Source organism: Zalophus californianus, chromosome 12 (assembly GCF_009762305.2).
Source record: "Zalophus californianus isolate mZalCal1 chromosome 12, mZalCal1.pri.v2, whole genome shotgun sequence".
NCBI lineage: Eukaryota > Metazoa > Chordata > Mammalia > Carnivora > Otariidae > Zalophus > Zalophus californianus.
The window spans coordinates 13,928,231-13,946,034 of record NC_045606.1 but is presented as its reverse complement, the minus strand read 5'-3'; the positions used below and the strand labels follow the sequence as shown (position 1 = coordinate 13,946,034).

Here is a 17,804-nt window from a genome sequence, read left to right as displayed (position 1 = left end):
CTGCACACCACAGCAAAACCCATCTAAGCTAACATGAGGCTAATAATCACACACAAGTTTTGCAGAGTCCAGTCGGAGAGGTGAGGAGGCTTTCTGAGAAGGGGAACATGGCAGAGGGAGGCTGGGGCACACAGAGCAAGGGCAAGCCTGCACAAAGGCCTTGGAGAAGGTAGGGAGCAGGAAGAAAGAGAATTGTAACCATATGCTTCTGTAATCTTAAAGAATTCTCACTCAACCCACAGAACGTCAGATTCTCCACCAATGTTATTAAGATCCAAAAATTATTTTTTTCCTTCTAAATTCCCAAAGTTGTGGGTTTTAATATGTGGGTGAACAGGAAGAATGTTGGTGATCCCGATTCTGCCACTCTGTGACCTTGGGCAAGTCGCCTGATCTCAGGGCCTCCGTTGTGTCACTTAGTATATGAAAAGTTTGTATTAGATGATCTTACAGCCCTTTCCAGGTCCACATTCTGTTTATGAAATAACACAAATAAGGTGGTTTGTATGGAAAGAAAGAACAATGTGTGTACCACACCATAACCCACAACAGGTATGCAATACTCAAGAAAGACTCCTGATAATATGTGGCCAATATTTTCAGTGTGTTTTAAAATTTACAAAGTGCGGGTGCCTGGGTGGCTCAGATGGTTAAGCGTCTGCCTTCGGCTCAGGTCATGATCCCAGGCTCCTGGGATCGAGTCCCGCATCGGGCTCCCTGCTCCTTGGGGGCCTGCTTCTCCCTCTGCTTCTCTCTCTCTCTCTCTCCCCCTCTGTCTCTCATGAATGAATAAATAAAATCTTTAAAAAATAAATAATAAATAAAAAATTTACCTAGTGCATTTTACAGAGAGTATTTCATGCATTGGTCTCCTGGAATAACCATTATCATTTATCGACTCTATCTGTGTATCTTATACTTTCTGAGTACTTTGGCCTCTCATTTCCTCCTCACAAGAGCCTAGAAGAGGCAAAAATTATCTTCTGTTCAGATGCAGGGAAGCAGACTGTCAGAAAGCTGAAGGAACTTCCTCAACATTACTGTCAGACTTCAGAGCATCTCCATTTATATTTTACTGCCTCTGCGATTGTTCATTTGGGTTGTTGGTGAGTTATGTATTCTTACTCCCTTATTTGGTTGCCAGCATTTTCTAAGGCAAAATTTTCCAAAGTGTTTTCCACAAAACACCCAGGCCAAAGAAATTGCAGTGAAAACAGCTTTTATGGTAGGTAGGTAGATGACAGATAGATGGATGGATGGATGGATGGATGGATGGATGGATGGATGGATGGACGGACAGATAGATGATGGATAGATAGATAGATAGATAGGTAGATAGATAGATGGGAGGTTAAATGGATGAATGGATGGATAGAGAGAGAAAGAGGCAGGTACCACACACTGCATGCCACTCCTAGATATTTCTCAGTGAATAGTAAGACACCAAAAGCTAAAACACATCCTGCAGTAGAGGTCTAGTCAACATTATCTAACCAAGAAATTCTCAAACTTATGTAACCACTGAACCTTTTTTTTTTCACATAACACTAATTAATATCCCATGGAAAATCCCTCAGCAACTACTCTAAGGCTTCCTTCTCTAAATTATTGCAGCATCCACACAACTAAAATAATCTTGCATTTTTTTTACCTAGGACGTCATGCAAAAATCCACAGGCCAAATCCTATGGACTGGACAGTAGAGAAAACAAAGTTTAGAGAAGTGGGGAAAGAAGGAAGAAAAAACTGAAAACCAAAGCAAGAGCAGGGAAAGCTGAAACCAAGGATGGTCCTTACAGTTGGCAATGAGAAAAACCAGTGGGTCAAAAAATTAAGGGAAGGTCTGCCTGCGCTGCCCCTCAAGGCAGCTGAGGTCTTGGAGAGCTTCTCCTTCAGCTGGGCTTACCCCCTTCCTCTTCTTCCCTGCCCATTATTGCTCCTGTTTACACAGCACTGTACCTGGAGTCGTGGCTCCCCATGCCAGGGCATGGAGAAGTGACAGCAGGGTACCCCTGGGCCCCATGACCCCCGGCAGCCCCACAGAATCAACAGGACAGAGAGGGCATGCTCCCTCCTCACCATACCCGCGTCCTCCTGCCTTTTGACTGAGGAGTTTCCAGTGGTCAGGACGTTTCCCCAATACCGTGACAACCGCCTTCTCAACCTGTGGGTGTTAAGAGTGGTTGGAATCCAAACCACAGGGTCAAGTCAGTCTGCAATCTGTATGGCAAGCTGGGTGTCAGGCCTCTAGAGTCCCAGATGTCAAAACTCTCTGTCTGTGGGGCACTCTCTCTCAGTGGTGATGCTCCCATCCTGACTCTTCCCTTGCTTCCTATTTTAAAAAGAGAGAGGTAGTGCCTTGGAGACACTGGTGTTTTCCTTCTCTTTCATCCTTCTCTGTGGAGAACTAAATTGGGCATTCTGGCTTCAGTCCAGAGATAAGACAGAGAAAGGCGCCATGTTGAGAACAGCGGTTGCAGAGTTCCTTCTTACATGTGTAAAAGGAATCTACATGGCAAAGGTTCGGGTGCCCTTTAGAGTGGCTGTCCACTGGAAGGGCACTTCCCAGTCCTTGGCCACTCAGTGGGGATACCTGTGAGGACACGGACGAACGCAGTGGTGGGGGGAGCGCCCTGCATGTAGATGCCGACGGCTCTCTTCTGGAAACTAGTGGCTCTCATCTGAAAGCCCAGTTGGGCTCGGATCAATGCAACTTTCCAGCCTGACACATTTTGTCTGAACTGTTGTTTGACTGGGATCAGCCATCACTTCGTTTTCTACACCAGAAGAAATGGAACTGTCATAAAAGAGAAGTCAAGTCAGGGAACTCCTTCTTTTCTCAGCTGGGCTCCCTTTCCTCCCCGAGGCTGGCCAGTCTTTCCAGAGTTGAGCTCTCCGTCGCTGCATTGTGAGGTTATGAATGTGGCATTCAGAGAAGAAAGCAATGTTGAAGGGGTTCAGAGAGAAGATTTCAGAGAAAGCCTCTCACTTCCCCCCAAAGAAGCTCTCTTGAGTCTGGTTGTCTTTGGAAACTTGTATGTTGTAAATCAGAGGGAAAGTCATCTTGTGCCTCTGTCTGAGGTTCTAAAAATTAACACTCCTTAGAGTAATTACCACTTCCAGTATTCTGCACCCCATGGAAGGAATTTGACCAATCCAGAGCGAAAAAAGCCAATGGGCCTTGGAACCAACCTGGGTGAGGCAGAAAGTTATTAAAGGCAGAAACCAAAAATGGGGTATTTTCCAACCTCCCCCAGTGTAAATATCACCGTGAATACATCTTAAGCATCTTCAAGGCACAACTTGCATACCATTTTCATTGCTACTGAACTTCCTTAAGTGATAAAGGAGGTATCTTCATACCAGAAAGGCAGACCTCCATGTAATCAAATATTTTCTGGGCCACGGGGGCCCATTATCTCACTGCCTTGTCTGAACTCCCTCCTTCTTCTTGGCTCACCCAAGCCATGTCATCTCCAAACAGCTGTGGCCATGCCCACACTGTATTTTGTTCAACTCTTTGCTTTCTTTTTTAAGAGAAAATTTACATTCAGTGGCAGTGGTTCTCAGCATTAGCTGCATGTTGGGATCCTCTGTGGAGTTTTTTTCTTCAGTACCAACACCTGGGTGAACCCAAGTGGGGCAAAGCATGGACAACAGCATTTTTAAAGAAGCCCAAGTGATTCCAACTTGGAGCCAGGGTTAAGGACAGCTACCGAGTGTCTTGTAAATAGGCTCCTAATTATTCATTTGTAAAAAAGCAAATTCCTATCTCTTATTTATACAAAATACTTTATACGTGACATGTCAGTTGCAGGAGTTGGTGCTAACTTTACTTCTATGATATAATAAAACTAGGTCGGGCACCTGGGTGGCTCAGATGGTTAACCATCTGCCTTCGGCTCAGGTCATGATCCCAGGGTCCTGGGATCGAGTCCCACATCAGGCCCCCTGCTCAGCGGGGAGTCTGCTTCTCCCTCTGCCTCTCTCTCTCTCTCTCTGTCTCTGTCTCTTATGAATAAATAAATAAAATCTTTTAAAAATAATAATAATAAAACTAGGTCTTCATTTCTAAGAAAACTGAGCCAGTGTTACTTCAACCCTCCCCCTCCCCCAGATTCACAGCCCATCAGGAAATGAAAACAGCCATAAGTGTACTTTGTTATCCACTGGAGCCTCTCCCAGGCTCTGAAGTTGGGTTATTAGCCAATATTTGCAGAAAAACCTCACACCTTGTGATTCACCTCTGACACACAGAATAGGAGAAATAAATAATCTTTTAACACCCTTTTGTTCCAAACAAGAACAACTATCTGCTGCTGGTTGAGAGTTTATTAGATGCCCAGACTGCTGCTAGTTGGTGTCCCATCCAATCTATACCAGGGCTTCTCAGGCTTTTCTTTGCATATGAATTCCCCTAGGACCTTGATAAATGTAGACTTGGATTCAGTAGCTCTGGGGTAGAGGGCCCACCCCAGATTCTGCATTTCTAACCAGCTCAGATAAGGCTGATGTGCCTGTCCCTCCGCCCATATCTTGAGTAGCAAAGCGCAACGAACCTTAGATGTCCCACTAGCTCACTTCACAGGTGAGGAAGTTAGGAGTAAGGACCTCTAAGAAGCAAGATTCAAACCAAGGTCTCTCTGACATAAAACCTTGTCTACTGTGCTCATCTGCCTCTTTTTAGTCTTTTTTTTTTCATTGTGGGATTTCCATCTGTTTAAAGAGATCTCATTTAAATCACATAATGATTTCTAACTTGCAGATGAAGCTGGAGGTAATTGCACAGTTTGAAGAAAGACTTCACCCTCCCCTCTCTGTTCTTTCTTGTAGCTCCAGATCTCAATTTCAATCTTATCATTGCTCACGAACCAGAAACTCTGAAGTTAGGGGTGAGGGTGCAGCCACACATTCTTCCCTTTATTTGGTAAATCTACTAGTTTCGTTGGAACCTTTTCTACCTAATTGAAACTCAAGTACAAAGAGATTGAAATGGTCTGTGACCACTGAGAAATCAGAGCTCAAAAGTCAGTGGGTCTCATTCCAATTTTTAGGCCCTAGATCGCCTGGCTATATGACTATGAAGATCACTGCTTCCTACATCCTCACCATCTGTTGTACAGCCATGGAATTGCACGTGAGACTGTCTGCTTCAGTGAGGGGTGAGGGAGTATTCTCCTACATCAGCATTTCAATACACTTTTTCAAGAGCAAAAGCCCCAAATCAATGTAAAATGGTAGCAAAATCATCCTCCAAATGAGGCCATGCAGAATCAGAACATAGTTCTTTTTCCCTGATGAAAGATCTGATAGTGTGGTTTGTGAAAGCTCTTTCCCCTCTTCATCAGGAGTGTGGGAGCTGGTTACAAAATGACATTCACATTAAATAGCTTCTCTCTAGTCACTTCTAAAAACTGGCCATTTCTGCTAGAATGGAGAATTTGCTGTGTGACTATTGGGAGTGGTGCCATCATGGTGAAGCAATGTATTCTTCATAAAATGCAAGAGAAGTCTTCAAGAACATCCACACCTTCTAGGTTCTTAGCATGTCATTTTGGACATCCTGTAAGTGGGCATGTAGACCCAGTAACCCAGGCAAATCCTCAACACTTGCCCAATGTCTGCCTCTACCAGGTTGGATAGACAGGTCTTACTGATTTGATGGCTTCAGGAAAAAATAATCTCATTATTAACATCTTCATCTTCAAAGAACAGAAGAAACCTAACATAACTTGTACAAATATCAGTCACTAGCCTCAGAATACACAAATGAATGCATGGATTGACCTAAAAGAAAACAAATCGGGGAAATAAGTTTTTAAGTCCTGCCAACCCAAGTCCGATATGTGGATGGACTTGTATTTGCACTAAAGGGTTAGACTATATGTGTGTTTTGTAGACTTTATTTTTTTTTTAACAGTAAACACCTTTTTCACGTGACCAAAGATAGGAGGGAGGAAGATTTATTTGTCTTTCTGGCTTTGATCTTCTTCAGCTAGAACTCTAGCTCCTTGCCCTGCAGCATGGAGCCATCTGCTCTTGAAGCGATGCACGCGAGAAGCTTGCCCTGCTGGAAACACTCCTCCAGAAGACTGCTGATTTGGCCACTCTTTTTCCTTTCATCATATTTCTTCTGAATTTTGTTTGATTGGGGTTTTTTTGTTTGTTTGTTTCTTTGATTGTTTTTTGTTTTGTTTCTTTGATTGTTTTCCTAGGCAGTCAGTTTAGCCCCCTTCTTGCAGCCCAGGGACAGTGCATAGTGGGGCTCCTACCACGGTCGGTGCAGGGCGCTGCCAGTGAGCCCACGAAACAGTTCTTCACTGGTGCAGACCAGTTTTTTGTTGGAAGCATTGTAGACAACATCAGTAACCCTTGTTTTGCACTTACAACGCTCAGAGTCCAGGGCAGGTCCCCAGTGTTCAGCCTCAAGGCACGGGACTTCTTCTGGCCTCCCTGAGAAAGCAGACTGTGTGTATTTGAGTGGGGACCAATCTCTGTGTTGGCCGTGAGGCTTCCCAGCTCATACTTCCATTTCTCATGGTAGGGCTTTCTCTCATCCCCCGTCTTGTCCGGAGAGATGCCCATCGCTCTCCGTGCTGGCTGCAAAAGAGCTATTATGTAGCCTTTCAATCTCCCTAATTACATGTATGTGTGCTCCATATTCGTGTGTATATATAGTTGCATTTATTTGATATATACATAGGCACATATTTATTTAAATTTTTTTAGGAACACCAACTCAGGGTTTCTGTGAAGTGTCCTCTTACAAGGTTATCCACGTAATCTGGGCAGATCAGCGGAGTGTGAGCGCAAGGGGAGAAATGACATTGTCTGGGGTCTTCCTTTCTTTCTTTCTCTGCCTGGGACGTTTTGGGGAGAATGACTAAGCACTGCCGGAGATTATGAATTTGCTTAAGTGTGAATGGCTGATTGCCGCGTGCGGCGCCGGCCCTCCCCGAAGGTGATTGACTGGGGCTGCAGGTCTTCACACTCGATGCCTGGATTTGACTCGGAAAGTCTGCCAAGTCTTTTACTCGGAAATTTATCTTAATTAGATCTGAAAGACCTGCCACAGCAGAATAGTCACACCGATTAAAATGAAAAACAGGAGAAATTACTGATCAAATTAATCATAATGTCGGGTTACAGCTGTAGGTCTGATGTAATTTGCCACTCCAGTGAGTTACATCGGCCCGGCCCGGGAAAGGGAGCTGGCTTTACGCTGATCCGTAACACCCGCCCGCTCCAGGCGCCCCGGTAGGAGGCTGATTCCATTCATTTTCCTGGCTGGCTTTGACCTCCCTACTGCAACGAGAAACAAATCAGGCACCAAACAAATGGAAGATGGGGGGGTGGTGAGTGGGGAGGTAAAGGAGAAATATTCTCTTATCCAAGTGATTGTACTGTTTCAAAATGGTGAGCTTTTAAAAGTTGGCTGGACAGGCTTGGGGCTTTGTAGCTTGTTGGGGGTTTTGCTTTTGCTTTTTCCACTTAACCTCATTTGAGTTTTACTTGTGGTGACCTGGCATTAATTAGATGCAGAGCGAGAATCAAAAGGTCAGAGGACAAAATCTTTGGCTCTAAGCAATGAGAAAAAAAAAAACCTTTAGAAAAATCTCCTTGCCAACATGGCCCTACAACTGGGGCATGGATTGAACTAATCTAAAGTGTCACAACAGAAGGGGAAGAAACCTCAGTTGTTAATGCTGATTGTCCCCCATGAGGATATGGTCCTGGAACTCTAATTTTTAAATAAACACCACTTGATACCCTACCATGTGTTAGGGCGGGGTGGGGGGCAGGGGAGAGAAGTAGGTGAGTAGGTGGAGTGTACTAATTTTTTTAATAAAACAATTCAGAGTCCAGATTCTTTTCAACACAGAGCCTTGATTCATTCTGTGTTTACAAAACACCTCACCCTATTAGCAATGCAAAGAAGGCGCCCTAAAGCACACCCCGGTCTAGGCTTCCCACTGGCTGTCCTCAGAAGTTGGAATTTAGGAGTAATGTAGAACTTCTCTCCAGCCAGTTCTGCTTTATCGGGGAGCTGTAGACACCTCACTTGGGGAGAACCCTTTTGAAACAGAGGTGACAGGAAAGTACAGAAAAAGGAAGCTTCCTTCCCAATCAGTGATGATCAGATGACTCTGGAGCGGCAAGTTCTTCCTCTTCGACCATATGATGGTGGCCCAAATCCCATCTGGTCATCCCTAGACCAGATGTTTATACCTTTTCATCCCCAGTGTGACAAGGCCCCTATCCTTTCTTCATCCCACCAGGAATAAGTTGGGTACATTTTGTAAACGAGGGAGCTAGGCAGTCACAGGAGATAAGATGGCCTTGGCACTCAAGAGACTCTGCCTTCTGGACCTTTCTTTGGATTTGTATGAAAATATAGGTGGGACAACGTGCCCAGATTGGGGAAGGTTATAGTAACCACATTTTGCGTGGTTATTATATGGGCTTTGTATCTGGTTCATAACCAGAATTTTTTAAAGGAAATAATAAAAGAGAATAGAATATACAAGGGCATCATGTCACAGATAGTAAAGCTATATGTTTTTTCTTGAAGCTTCTGTTTAAATTATATGCATATAGATAGATAGATATAGTTACATATAGAGAGACATATATATGTAGAGAGAGAGAGACAGAGAGAGAGGTTTGTCCATATACGTGTTGTGTGTGTGTATTGTATGTCTGTATGTGTTGGGTTGAGTTGTCAAGTGTATTTCTTACCATGGAACAAGGTCAGAAGAATTTGAAGAACCCTACCCTGAAAAATCTAGCTCTTCAGGGAGGCCAAAGTGGGAATTCTTAAACATAGAATAGCTCAGGAAGAAGGTTTATTGGTGTTCCAACATATTCAATGTGACAATGGGCTCCTCAACACTGAACACCATCCCCAGCAGTCAAAAAGGACCTAAACAGTTCTGCCACTCACCTCCCACCCTACCACATACACAGCATTGCAGGTAACTTCAACATTACGCCGCTGCCCCTGTGGTGGAAAACTCACATAAAATTCATAGTTTAACAAACCTACTAAATGAGAAATGAAGTAACATATTAAAAATGGACAAAGCAGTCCCAGGGAAAGTGAAGAGATCACTGGGTTCCTGGAACATTTATCAAGGGGAAGACCCTGTCCCGAGGGCTACAAGGTGGGAGCCGCGTCCACAGGTTCGGGTCAGAAAACTCGTGGGCTGGAGAGCGCCACATCCAGAGTACCCAGAACCTCTCTTTGGTTCTCCTACCTAGTCTGACCCGGGGCAGAGCTGGCATCGTCCTCCCTGACCTGGTCTTCCTAATTCTGTTTTGTCCCTGATCCGATCCACTCTGCAAACCACGGCTAAGCTAAGCTGCCTCAAAGAACACTTTGTTCCATCACCCTCATGCTTAAAAAAAGCCCTCTTTGGGCCTTCTTAGGCTGGGCACTCTGGCCCTCCCCTCCACTGTGTCTCCCACTGACCCCCCCGCCCCAGGTGCCCTGTGCAGTCCCCCTCCCTGGCTCTGCTGGGGCCCTGCCTATTGAGGCATGCCTGCTTTCCTCACTGCTGCTCTGTACTCCCTGCCTGGCTGTCCAGCCCTCAGTGAGTGCTCTTCTCTCTGACTCACACTTTCAGCACTTAGCACATACCCTCCGAGTCTTTTTTTTTTCACCTATGGACAAGTTTGTTGTCTTACTTGAATTAAAAGCCCCTTAAGAACAGACACTACGTCTCACACCTCTGTACATCCCAGGACTGTCAATAGTTGTGATGATTTCTCATGTCACAGCTATTCATTGCACAGATACATAAGTAAGTGCCTATTATCTGACTGCCTTAAATTTACTTGCAAAATTACTCGATGAAGATAACAATTACCAATGAAAGAAATGTTACCCATTACTTTTATATTTAGAACAATGCCTGGCACATAATAAGGACTATGAAAACCTTAGATCTTTGTTTTGATTGTGATTTCTTTTTTTTAAGTTCATTTATTTATGTATTTAGTAATCTCTATACCCACATGGGGCTCGAATTCACAACCCCAAGTTCAAGAGTCACATGCTCTTCTGACTGAGCCAGCCAGGCACCGCTATGATTATTTCTTTGGAATGGTTTTAACACCGTTGTTCTTTGCACTGTCTTCTCAGTGGGCTTTGGAAAATGCAGAACTTCGTTTAGACTGCTTCAAATCCGCTTCTTTCCTTTGGCAGGAAATGTTCATCAAAGCAAGGACCACCATTTCTTGTTTCATCTTCTGTACCCTTCCCCCTCTTCTCAACAACCCATGGCAGTTCTTGATATTCAGAATAAAATAGAGAAAGAGGAGCAGGCCTTCTTAATATTTTATAGATCTGATTGGTCTGTGAGTTAAATCGTATTTTCCAAAGCATAAAAGTATTATAAAACAGATAGATAGACCCAAGGAAGATGAAAGGGAATCTCCTACCAAGGGTGTACCTCAGGCCCCCACCATTGGATACCAGAGACTCTCATGTGACACGCTCTGCTACCCCAAACCCCCCTGGTACAGAAACTCCCAGTAGAAAAATGATGATCCAGTTTAAACAATGAAAACACCGTTGAGCTTTTCCTGCCAGGAACTGTGCTAGGTGTTTTGTATATGTTTTCCTACTTATGCCTTGCAATCATTTATAGTAGTAAGAAAACCAAGACTTAGAGAAGCCAGTAATTCACCAAAACTCCACAGCTTCTTAGAGGTGGGGCTGGGATTTGAGTCCAGAGTGTCTGGCTCCAACGTGGAGGATGTCACATGCTCTTTTAAATGGGATGGTCTCTGTGTATGCCTCTTGACCAGCATAATTGCTAATAGCACCCATTTCACACTCGGAACTGTCATGGTTTGGACAATAAATCATTCGGGCCCCTTCTCCCAAGCTATGCTCGCTATACCACCTCAGCATTTGTCCAAACTGCCTCCACCTGTTTTCACCTCATGGGTGAAATGGTTTAGCCAGAAAAGCTAAGGCATTTGGATGTCTTCTTAATTCAGTGAAAAGATGGAATTAGTCATTTTTAGAAATATGTTGTGTTCTTTCTACTTGGCAACTTAACTAATAATTTTTCAAGATGGGATCCTGTTTGAGACAAGAGAATCCTTGGATGAGGGCCATGAGGGCCATAGGAGATACCTTCTTTTCCCAAATGACTTCAAAAAACCTAAGTGGGATGGTTCTTGGATCCTGGCTGAGGTGACCAACACAATGCTAGCAGAATTGTAATTTAGAACAGAGAGCTTTACCAACCCCCCCAAAAGATGATGTTCAATGATGATAAGTGATGGATTAAGATGGTGTTCAACATATATTATAAGGAGAGGCAAAGAACTCAAACACACATACATGCATGCATGAAAATAGAACTAACGATTTTTTTAAAGATTTTGTTTATTCAGAGAGAGAGAGCATGCACACACACATGAGGCAAAAGGCAGAAGGAGAGGGACAGAAAGAACCTCAAGCAACCTCCATGCTGAGCGTGGAGCCCAACTCGGGGCTCAGTCTCACAACCCTGAGGTCATGACCTGAGCCGAAATCAAGAGTCAGACACTTAACTGACTGAGCCACTTAGGCACCCCAGAACTAATGATTTTTAAAATCAAGGTGAATGAGAGCCAGAAATGCAATGTTATTAAAAGGTTTGCAGGTAACATGGAGGGGAAGGGGTACAAGGTTTCCTTAACAAGAGTGGGGCTCCAGAGTACTCATTGCTCCAGCCTTTCTCCTTGTAGGTGGGCGCTGAGGGTGCTTCAGAGAAGTCATGATTCCCAGATTGGCCACACATCAAAACCACATGGGGAGGTTTCTGCAGCAAATAAATCATAAGAAAGAGAGAGAGCTTGAGATGAAGGGCTAGGGGGTTGGACATGTAGATCAAAAGACACAGTAAAGAAGTTCATGTTGTGGACTTTATTTAGATTATAGTTCAAGCAAATGTAAAAAAGAAAAAGAACAACATTTATGAGACAGTTGGAAATATAACTGCTGAGGGGATGTCTGATGATGTTCAGGGATTATTTTTAATAACTGCAGGTGTGATGTGGTATGTAGTTATATTTTTAAGAGTGTTTTCTGAAGATACATACTGAAATACAAATGAAATGGTAGGATGCCTGGATTTTCCTCAGATGATATGGAAGGGAAGAAAATAATATTGGTGGAGGTTGTTGGGTAGGGTATGGATAAAAGAAGATTAGCCATGAGCTGATAAGTATTGAAGCTGGGTGATAGGTAGGTCCATGGGAGTTCATGATAGCATTGTGTCTTCTTTTACATGTATTTAAAATTTTCCATAAGAAAAAATAAAAAAAGTTTAAATGACTTGGAGATTCTTTAATAATATAGATTTATTATTTAATATTTTAATATTAATAGTTAATATTATAGATTTAATAATATAGATTCCCCTCACCCAACCCAAGAACTACAAAATCAGATTCTCTGGGGTGAAGCCAGTGATTCTGATGATCAAGGAGGTTGAAAAACTTCTGCCCTATAGAAGTGTAAACAATTTCTTAGATCAGGACAGGTTAGCCAAGGCTCAACGCAGTATACATACGAAAAATGGTTGATGGGTTGAGACACAGCATCCTAAGAAACTGAGGTTTTTCTCAAGTGAAAGACTGAAAAAGTGAAGACGGTTGTTAATAACTGATGAAATGTAAAGAATAGAAAGGGTACTAGGAAACTAAAAATAGAAAAGATCTTTCCAATTTTCAAAAAAAAAATGGGAGGGCTTCCTCTTCAGTGGGGTAGATTAAATATGTACATTTATCTCTATACACCCTCTGGGAACCCCACTAAAATGATACTAAAGGAAATTTTTTTTTAATCATATAAATCCAAAAGGGCAAAGAGAAGTGGAGAAAAGACAACAGTGGACAAGCAATGTCAACCAAATTCTGGAGATGCAGGTGGAGGAGATAACCAGGCTGAGAAAGCTAAACACCAAGGTCCTGAAAGGGACACAGTGAGAAGCAAAGCAACCCTGGAGCCTCCAAAAGCTTTGGGGATTGCAGATGTCAGGTGCCATGGAAGATGGGGATGGCAGGGCATGTTGTTGAAAATAGGGGCAATGGTTAATGACTGCATAATGAACAGTTAGACCGTAAGCTGCCTCCCCAGTCCAAGCAGACAGGCAACTATCTCCCTAGCAGCTTTATGCAAGAGAAATTGAAATGAGAGACCCTCTAGACCTGGAGACGTAGGTCTGGCTGGCTATGTGCTGGAGAGAGCTCCTTACTGCTGACCAGGACATCAAGGGAAAGTCTTATCCTGAATGATAAAACCTGGCCTCACTGGGCCACTTACATCATACACAGGTGTTCAAGTATGCAGGCATCTCACTACCTCCCCACCTCAACCACCCCAGGTAATTGGTGGATTCTTTTCTGGAGAAACCTAACTACTAATCAGAGAGAAAAGACTCAGTTGTCAATATTTGCAATCTCCAACATCACCAGGTCCCTGCTTTATTTTTATAGTGGAAAGACAACAAAAAATGACTAAATATTTGAGAAATGCCTTTGTCTGAAAACAGAAACTAAAACAAATGGGAGGGGGGAGACATTTGTTGGAAATAGAAGCAATAGAAGAAGGAGAACAATTTTATAAACATTTTAAAATTAATATTCTAGGGCGCCTGGTGGCTCAGTTGGTTAAGCGACTGCCTTCAGCTCAGGTCATGATCCTGGAGTCCCGGGATCAAGTCCCGCATCGGGCTCCCTGCTCAGCAATGAGTCTGCTTCTCCCTCGGACCCTCCCCCCTTCATGCTCTCTTTCTCTATCTCATTCTCTCTCTCAAATAAATAAATAAAATCTTTAAAAAAATAATAAAAATGAATAAATAAAATTAATATTCTATAGGATATCCAAAGAGATCATGCATCCACAAGACACGTAATAGGTACAATACATAAGGACACTTAAAAAATAATTCAGGGTGAGGTGCCTGGGTGGCTCAGTCATTAGGCGTCTGCCTTCAGCTCAGGTCATGATCCCAGGGTTGTGGGATCAAGCCCCGCGTCGGGCTCCCTGCTCAGTGGGGAGCCTGCTTCTCCCTCTCCCACTCCCTCTCACTGTGTTCGCTCTCTCGCTGTGTCTCTCTGTCAAATAAATAAAATCTTAAAAATAATAATAATAATTCAGGAGATAGATAAGTTAAAATAGTTATAGCAGAAATAAAAATTTAATAGAAGGTTTAGAAAATAAAGAAAATCTCTCAGAATGTAGACCAAAAAGACAAAAAAGATAACAAATTAGTAAAACAGGGAGAAAATACCAGATCAGTCTAGGAGATCCAACTTCTAACCAACAGAATTACAGAATCCAAAGGGGGAAAAAAAAAAGACAGAGCAAGAGAGAGAGAAAATTACCAAAGAAATAATTGAGGAAAATTTCCCAGATTTGAAGGATGTTATCTCATTGAAAGTCTCACTGAATAAATAACCTAATGAATGAAAACAAAACAAAACAGCTGAAGCATATCATTCTGAACATTTTCTGGAGGAGAATAGGTAAAATACAAGAAATCAAGAATTGGAATAACACTGGGTTTCCATAGCAATACTTGAAGCTGGAAGACAATGGAGCAAAGCCTTCAAAATTCTGAGGGAAAATGGTTTTCAACTTGTATTTAATATACTGCCAAGCAATCTATCAAACATAAGAGTAAACTAAAGATTCAGATGCAGAGTCTCTGGAAAAATTTTGTCTCAAATTCATCTGTCATGCATTCTTCATCAACTGGAAGTGTTCCACCAAGACAAGAGAGTAAACTGAAGAACAGGAAGATTGGAGCTTTACCATCAAAAGGGACAGAAAGGAACCCCTAGGCTGATAGTTACACAGCGGGCTTAGAAAGCAATCAGTTTCCACTGGGCCAGGACACGGAGGACTCTAGAAAGGCTGTCCCTGAGCAAGAGGCAGGGGAGGGGGAGGGAAGGGAGCAGAAGAGAAACCCAGAGAATACCTCGTATGATTGACTAAAGGAAAACAGTGTTCATCATTCTTGAGTTGAATTTGGAAAGAATTATGAATAGAAAGAAAACTAAGCAAACAGAAAAGCAATGACTAACTTTGGTAAGAGCAAAAACTTTTACAAGGAAGGAAGGAAGGAAGGAAGTGTACTAACAGGGTTGGAGGCAAACAGAACTTCCGTAGTCCCCAAAAGAAATTCTGATTAAATCGCAAACTCTATTGTCAGAATGAAGGGACTCAGGAGGAGGGGAAATAGGGAGTGGGTTCAAGAGTGTTCAGTCCTCATCTTCTGCAGCGGAAGTCAATCGATAATGCCCCAAATTGGCAAATCAAGAAAAACAATTTAAGCTATTATTTAGAAATAGGAGGGGCAAATACCAAAAGGAACATCTAAAAGATTTTGGAGAACATGGAGAGTTTGGTTTAGGGGTAACAAGGCTTGAGTTTTACAAGTTCAGTGTATTTCAGTGTTTGACTTTCTACACCAAGACCTCGCGTGCCTATTGATCCCTCTGCCTGGACACTTTTCCCTTAGATATCCAGCTTGCTCCCTCACTTTATTCAGGTCTTGCCTTAAATTTTGCCTTATCAAGGAGTCCTTCCCTCACCATCTTATATAAAATTGCCCACATGGCACCACTGTTCCTTCATCATTCTTCGGAGGTCTTATTGCTACCTGACATGTCATGATTTGCTTGTCTCTTTTCTTCTTCCAACTAGAATGGAAATTTAATAATCACAGGGATTTTGTCCTCTTCACTGCTACAGCCCAGCAAGAGTTAAGTGCCCACACTGGTAGAACTAGGACCATAGGTGTAAACTCTAGAAAACAGAGCTTCCTAGGAGATGTACACACAGATGGGTGTGCTGTTGGGTGAGCCAACAAGACATCTCTCCCAGAGAAGGGGTAACCACTTCGGTGGTTCTCTTATAGAGACGTTGGACCAGAAGAGCCTGGTGGTCCCATCCAATTCTGAGATTCTGTGATCAGCCCTGAGGACAGAACAAAAGAGAATGTTGTACTTCTGCATAAAAGCTGGGTATGAGAGGATGATGCTTTTATCACCAGCCAAACTAAACTTTGGGATGGGCAATGGAGGAAAGTTAAAATAGCTTCCTGGCAGTGCTTTAAACACAGGCTAAAGTCTTACTGCGTGGGCTTGCTTTAATGCACCTGTGGGTCTTATTTGCCTCTGTGTCCTACAGGCCTCATTCAGAACCTAGAACCTGGGGCATCTTTCATGTGACTAGCTGAGTGCCGTGAAGTTCTCAGATTAGTTTGCTCCTTGAAAGGACTCTCATAAGGAAATGGATGTGGTTTTTTTCTGGGTTTTCGTATGAGAGGATTGAGAAGGAAACTAAAGTAAATATCCAAAAGCATGTCAGGCGGTTATTAAGGATTTCCCCTGTTTGGTTTTAGAAAAGGAGGCACCATTTCATTGCTGTTTGGCTTCTCATTGACCCCAAGTATTAAGCATGGCATGTGGAGAGAAACACCATCCAACTCAACAAGATACTCCTATATTTTTAAGCGTTCTGTGGAATTCTTATAGAAAAATCTTTGATTAGAAAAGTTTACAGTTTGTAGGTTTCCCAACTCAAACTATAAACAGCCTTTGTGTTAAAAAAATTTTTATATGAAACATCTGCTCTCAGCCCTAATTTGTGCAAATAAGAAAATTGATGTATTCAGGTCTTCAGTGCTTAAATGATCGCATTCCTGGACCAGAGAGACAGGGAGGGAGAAATTGGGAAAAAGTTGGGGGAATGAAGTCTTGTTTTATCTTTTCGACACCCGGTGCTTTCTGTAACAGCCGATCAGGGTGCTGTGTCAAAGGCACTGATGAGAGGTTTCCCAAAGTTAATTTTTCTCATAATACAATAACCAAATTTGTTTTAACACTTGAAAAGGCCCATCTATACTAAAAAGAATCAGTTGCTTAATCCTAAAATTAAAGGTTATTGCATGCAAGAGAAAATAATTACATGCTCAAAGTATGGAAAAAAGAAAACTTTTTTTAATATGTAGGTATTTGTATAATTAAAGACTAATCAAGCATGAAGGGCTGCTGACTAAACCAGAAAATGAGATTGTTGGCAAGCAATATTGTAATGTAAATGCCATTTTTGTTTAACTACTAAGAAGCTGGAGAAATGATATCCTGAACAGATTAAAAGCAAACAGCATTGATAATAAATATTTATCAGATTTCAAATGCAACACAGAGGATTTTTATATTTCACGTGCAAGATTGGCTCGCGGGGAAGTTTTCAGGTAGTTTTCAAGAGACTAGTTAACGTCCTTATTTAGAATTGCATTTCCCGATAGGACTTTCCTCTGTGAGAGTACCTGTGAAATATGAGCCAAGGCAAAGTGTCCCTTTTGAGATCTACTGCCCTCAATGCCATGGTTTACTAGTTAAGATTTTGTTAATTAGGGGCGCCTGGGTGGCTCAGACAGTTAAGCATCTGCCTTCAGCTCAGGTCATGATCCCAGGGTCCTGGAATCGGGCCCCTCATTGGGCTCCCTGCTCAGCGGGGAGCCTGTTCCTCCTGCTGGTGCTCTCTCATGCTCTCTCTATCAAATAAGTAAAAATTAAAAAAAAAAAAAAGATTTTGTTAATTAGTATTAGTTACTTAGTATTAGCCAAAGACTTTCTCATGAATACACTGGTTGTATTCTTAGAGATGAGGGACAAGCCACGTGGGCACAGATGTTAACAAAATAGAAACGATTTCTGTAAACTCCAGGTACCTAATCTTTGAAGTCGCATAGAAACGTTTTGAGACTTTCTACAACTGTGAAATGTTA

At 42.6% G+C, this 17,804-nt stretch overlaps 1 protein-coding gene and 1 pseudogene across 2 annotated transcripts in view; one reads left to right on the top strand and one right to left on the bottom strand.

Moving 5' to 3' along the window:
• The window catches only part of POU6F2 (POU class 6 homeobox 2), a 494,308-nt gene that overhangs the window by 385,283 nt on the left and 91,221 nt on the right, over positions 1-17,804 (top strand). The gene's annotated exons all lie outside the window — the stretch shown is intronic.
• Positions 5,933-6,585, bottom strand: LOC113911803 (annotated as a pseudogene).